This window comes from Zea mays, chromosome 1 (assembly GCF_902167145.1).
Source record: "Zea mays cultivar B73 chromosome 1, Zm-B73-REFERENCE-NAM-5.0, whole genome shotgun sequence".
NCBI lineage: Eukaryota > Viridiplantae > Streptophyta > Magnoliopsida > Poales > Poaceae > Zea > Zea mays.
Window position 1 is genome coordinate 185,735,877 of NC_050096.1, and position 6,415 is coordinate 185,742,291.

The following is a 6,415-nucleotide window of genomic DNA, read 5'->3' on the forward strand; positions in this document are numbered from 1 at the left end:
GGAAGCAATGAAGAACATGCCTATTGGAGCTATCAAACCAAAAGAAGATGAAGAAGAGGTGCGAATCATTGACAGGCCTTCTTCATCAAATGTACCACAAGATGATGAAAAAGATGAGAGGCATGCAAATGAAGATACTTTTGTCTCTCATGAACAAGCAAGGGTACAAGCCGAAGATGTTGATGCTCCAGGATCTTCTTCTCAAGTGGTTAACAGGAGAAACTCATCACTACTTCAAGCTCATCCTCAAAACCAAATCATCGGGAGTCCTTCACAAGGGGTTATTACTCGATCACATAGACATGCTAATTTTATTGAACATCACTCTTTTGTTTCTTGTGTTGAGCCTACTTGTATAGATGAGGCGCTACAGGATCCGGACTGGGTGAATGCCATGCATGAAGAACTTAACAACTTCACCCGTAACGAAGTTTGGACCCTGGAGAAGCCCCCACAAGATGCAAGAATCATTGGAACAAAGTGGGTGTTCAGAAACAAACAAGATGATCAAGGTGTGATTGTAAGAAACAAGGCAAGACTTGTCGCAAAGGGATTCTCTCAAGTTGAAGGCTTAGATTTTGGAGAGACCTTTGCACCGGTTGCTCGACTGGAAGCCATCCGTATCCTACTTGCATATGCATCATGCTATGATATAAAACTTTATCAAATGGATGTAAAAAGTGCATTTTTAAATGGTTTCATAAATGAACTTGTATATGTTGAGCAACCGCCTGGATTTGAAGACCCTAGATATCCTAACCATGCTTACAGGTTGTCCAAGGCGCTATATGGGCTAAAGCAAGCTCCAAGGGCTTGGTATGAGCGTCTTCGCGACTTCCTCATCGAAAAGGGCTTCAAAATCGGGACCGTCGACACAACTCTCTTCACAAAGAAACATAACGGTGATATTTTCATTTGTCAAGTATATGTTGATGATATAATCTTTGGCTCGACAAATGACTGTCATTGCAAGGAATTTGGTGAGTTGATGTCAAAGGAGTTCGAGATGTCAATGATTGGTGAGCTAACATACTTCCTCGGCTTTCAAGTCAAGCAAATGAAAGATGGTAACTTTCTCTCTCAAGAGAAGTATACCAAAGACTTGTTGAAAAGATTCAACATGGAGAAATGCAAACCAATCAAGACCCCCATGCCTACAAATGGACATCTCGACTTAGATGAGGGAGGTAACCCGGTTAATCAAACTCTCTACCGTTCTATGATTGGTAGTTTATTATACCTTACCGCATCTAGGCCCGATATTATGTTTAGTGTCTGCATGTGTGCTAGATTTCAATCGAATCCTAAGAAAGCTCATCTTCGCGCTGTTAAGAGAATTCTTAGGTATCTCAAGCACACCACAAGCGTTGGTTTGTGGTATCCCAAAGGAGCTACTTTTGATTTAATTGGCTATTCCGATTCGGATTATGCCGGTTGCAAGATTGATAGGAAAAGTACTTCTGGGGGATGCCATCTGCTTGGCAGATCACTAGTTTCATGGACATCCAAAAAGCAAAATAGTGTTGCCTTGTCAACTGCCGAAGCGGAATACATTGCCGCAGGTGCTTGTTGCACACAGATTTTATATATGAAACAAACTCTTCTAGACTATGGTGTAGTTCTAGAAAAAGTACCTTTGTTGTGTGATAATGAGAGTGCTGTTAAAATTGCTAATAATCCTGTACAACACTCTCGCACCAAGCACATTGATATCCGTCATCACTTCCTTAGAGATCATGTTGCTAAAGGAGATATTATTTTAGAAGGAGTGAGGTCGGAAGATCAATTAGCGGATATTTTCACTAAGCCACTTGATAAGACCCGCTTTTGCATGTTGAGGAATGAACTAAATATCCTTGATCTCAGAAATTTTATGTGAAATGTCAAATGGTGTTGTCACTTGCATTGCATATTTAAATTCCTTGTATTGCATCTAGGGCTTGTCTAACCTAGTTGAGATAACCGCCAATAAAGCGAGTGAAAAAGCTTAACTCGGGTCAAACTTGACAAGTCTTAGTTTTAAGCTTTTAGCACTTAAATTCTTACTTTCAAGCAATTATTGATTCTTGAAATATGCATGAGGTACTGCACTTAGGGGGAGTATTCAAAACTCAAATCACTCATGAAAAACCCCTAGTGCAAACCAAAATGCAAATTTCACCATTTGCCTATTTTCTCTAAAAATTATCTAGCCTATGGCAAAATATTTTGAAAAGTATATGAGGGTGCCAATACCTGTCCCAACAAGTGTTCTTTTGTGTGATTATAAGTTGGGATTTGGTTTGGTTAGGAGTTAGATAGAAAAATTCAAAATTTTCCAAACTCCCCTCTGTCTGGGCTCACCGGACAGTCCGGTGTGCACCGGACACTGCACTGTGCAATGTCCGGTGCACCGGCAGCCGCGCGCGAAGTTCCTTTTTTTTCTGTGCGCTGTCCGGTGGTTCACCGGACATCTACTGTGCGCTGTCCGGTGTGCACCGGACAGCCACTGTAGACTGTCCGGTGTGCCCATCTCGCGTTTTAAAAAAATCGCCCCCAGCCCGACCGAGCCAGGGGCTCTGTCTCATTTCTTCTCCCAGCCGCAAGCTCTCTGTCTCCAGGCGCCTCGTCTCTGCTTTGCGGTAGTCCGGCGACCTCTCCGGCGGCCACCATCTCCGGCCATCATCGCCGGCGACCTCGCCTCTCTCCATCTCCCCCTCGGTGAGCAGCTTCTCCTCTCCCCTTCTCTCAGTTCTTCTCTGTTCTTGGTGGGCAGTAAAGCTCTTCCCTCTCTCCTTTTGTGGTTAACTCAAATTTCTGTGAAATCCTGTGAATCCAATTGGTGGTTTGTGCTCTAATGTCTCTGTTGTGTATCCCTGCAAACTCTTAGCTCCTTCGGGAGGGCATTCCCACCTCAAATGGCCATATACCTAAAACCCTAAATCCCCGCCCACCAAGTGCTCGGTGAAATGCTCAAACCAGCCAAACTTGCTCCAATTGAACCCAAATTTTTCAGGCACCTTCACCACACTTCCAGTAACCTACTTGCCAAATTTCACGCCAATCCGAGATCCCAGGCTTAAATTTAACCAAAATTCTCGTTTTGCACGATCGTTTCCGAGCCGAGTGCCCAAAACCCTATTTCTTCGCCTAAATTCAAACCAAGCACACACTTCACTCATATTGACCTATATAAACCTATTCGTGAAGTATCGGCTCAATCCCATATCGTTTTGTGCCTCAATTTGAATTCCAATCATCCTATGTCTCTATTTGTCCGTCAAACGTCGTTTTCACGGCTTTTGACTTATCGATCGTCCCATCTCGTGCCATATCTCTTTGTGTATGTATTTATTCACATTTCATATGCTTATGACTATGTGACTAATACGTGCTCACCTCTTCTGTCATTTCAGTGACCTTGTGTGACCGTGTGCCGTCTCCCGTCCTGCCTGGATCGTCACCTCTCGTGTGACCTTTCCAGGTAGACATCTCACTCTTTGCTAAATATATCGGTCACTTTTGCTCTGTGCTTAGTCTCTCTATCTCGTTTGCAGACTTTAGTTCAGGATGTCGCGCACGAAGAATGCGTCGGCATCAGGGGGTGGCGACGATGAGGACCCTCGTCGCCCCTTCAGGCAGGTGAAGGGCAAGACTGTGTATCTGGAGCAGCAGGAAGGCCGCAAGAAGCGGCGTTCAGACAGAGAGGCTCGCGCAGCAGCAGCAGCTGCCGCAGCCGCTGCACAGGCAGCACTTGGAGATCAGCCGGATATTCCATCAGATCAGATTGCTTTCCGTGCTCGTCGTCTCGCCTCCCGGTCTCGCTCCTCCACTCACACCTCCGCTTCCACTCCGCCACCCACTCTGCCTGCTCCAGTCACTCCTATTGCTCCATCCACCTCCTCCGCCATACCCACTACCAGCACTACGCCAGCTTCCACTGCTTCCCCTGCCCCCGCTCCCGCTTCAGCTCCTCCTGTCCCTCCACCTCGCTTCCGGGAGCGTGATGAGACTGAGGTCCGTCCACTTGTTTCGGATCCTCGTCTGTTTGATCTTCAGCGTGCTACTGCAGCCCGGGTACGTCGGTTCAGGTACGTACCCGTGGAGTCTTGGCTGCCAGCTCAGAGAGACCCAGCAGCAGGAGTTCTTTTCAGCACGCGGATTCAGGAGTCATTCTTCAGGGCTCAGTTGTCTGCTCAGATTGCGCTGCGAGTGCACCGCCTATTGGATCTTCCAGCCTTCTTGCTAGCAGCCGGTGCTGAGTCTGAGGCTCATCTCACCTATTTGCCAGGGCTTCTGTCCTTTCTGACTATCAGCGGCAGATACGTTGAGGAGTGGGTCCGCGTCTTCTATGCCTCTGTTTGGATTGACCCGGATCATCATTGGATGAGGTTCCGCTTTGAGCGCGAGGATGTCACAATCACTGCCGATCAGATCCGACAGCTATTTGGCTTCCCTGTGTCGACGACTCGCCTGCACAGTCTCTGCTATGGCACTTCAGATCCTCCACGTCGCCCTCACGGCGGTGTGGCTCCAGGGACAGCTCACGTCGCGGCTCTGTTCCGACCGCCTTTTTCAGATGGGTCGCGACGTTCTCCAGCAGACTTCACTACTGCAGCGAAGTACTTGTATGAGCTCGTCAGACGGACACTCCTGCCTCGGATGGGATACAGGGAGGCTACTACTCATATTCAGCTATGGCTCCTTGGTGCCCTGGTATCCCACTCTGAGTTTGATGTTGTGGACTTTCTGATCTGTGAGATTGAGGACACTGTTCTGGATGGGATTCGTGCTCGACGACAGCTGCCCTATGCTCACTACTTGTGCCACATCTTTGCGCAGCTGATCCAGCCACCTCGTTTTCAGAGTACCCTTGAGGCCTCACGCCTTGTGTTTGGATCTTACCGTCCTGCTCCTGAGATTCCAGTGCCAGCTTATGCTCCTATGTTTGACACTCAGGCCGAGGATGCCGCACTTCGACAGTTTGACACCCAGGGTGCAGCAGATGATGATGATGATGATGATGATTTTGGGATTCCTCCTCCACCTCCGCCTCCTATGCCTCCACGCTCTCATGATCATGAGGCTGGGAGCTCTAGTGCTGCCCCTGCTACCCCTCAGGCTATGGACCCTGCTCTAGCTTCGATTCTTCAGACTCTCACTCAGCAGCAGGCTCAGCTGGCAGCCGAGCAGGCCCGTATGTCCGAGAGGATGCTCTCAATGTTTCAGACTATGCAGGACAGGCAGGATTCACTTCAGCAGCAGCTTATTCAGGATAGGGCAGAGAATAGGGCATTCATGGCCCTCATGCTTCAGCATTCTGGTATCTCAGCGTCTCCAGTTCAGTCTGCTCCGCCTTCTTCGCTTCACGCTCCAGTAGTGCCTTCGATCTTGTCTGCACCCCCTGCTGTTACCTCTCCGCTCCGGCCGGTCACCTTGGCGTTCACTTCACCAGTTCTCAGCTCTGTCTGCCCGCAGCCGCCAGTGCCACCAGCATCTGCTGTTACCACTACCGCTGTGGCAGTATCTGTGACTGCTTCTGCTCCGGTAGCTCCTGCAGCGCTGCCTGCGTCCGAGTCAGTACCAGCTCCAGCTTCTACCGCAGATCCTGGATCCGAGCCTGACTCTGACCCTCCGTCGGCGTTTGCTCTGCTACCTCGACCTCGACCGGATGCGCCCCCGTCGCCTCCTCCTGCATCCGATGTTTAGGTCCCTTTTGGTGTTTGACGCCAAAGGGGGAGAGATGAGTTGTGAGAGCTAGGGGGAGTCAGAGAGTTAGTAGAGAGTCAGTGTCCTTTTGATGTAATATTTGTGCCTGCTACTCTCTGTACTAGCTTTATGTTTTTGGCTCACAAACTCGTCATATACTCTCGTTGCTTTTGGTTGACTGTGTGTATTACGTTTTCACCTTATATCATATCTCCAGTCTTCTAGTTCTTGTTTCATTAATTTACTTTTTCTTTTATATGAACAAGAATCTTATGATGTGTATGCGCTCACTCTTATTATTATGGTACACATTCTTTCTGTCAAATATTACTAAGTATAACTAACCATTCTTTCAATTGACAGAATCTTCAAAACAAACTACTCTCACAAAACTTGTAGGGTTGTCATCAATCACCAAAAAGGGGGAGATTGAAAGCATCTAGGCCCCTGGTTGGTTTTAGTGATTAATGACAACGTAATATTATATGTGACTAACGTGTGTTTTGCAGAGACAAATGGTAAGTTAGGTCACATGACAGGTAAAAGCACTACAATGTGAAAGCAATCCCGGAGATAAGAACTCGAAGCGACGGCTAAAACGACGGAACAAAAGGTGAAGGTCTACGGAGTCCGAGTGTCAAGGAGATGTGGACACTCGCGATTTAGTTAGGTCTTTTATTCTCTTTTAGCCGTACTATAAAGAGGGGTTGTCGATGAGTAGTTTGAC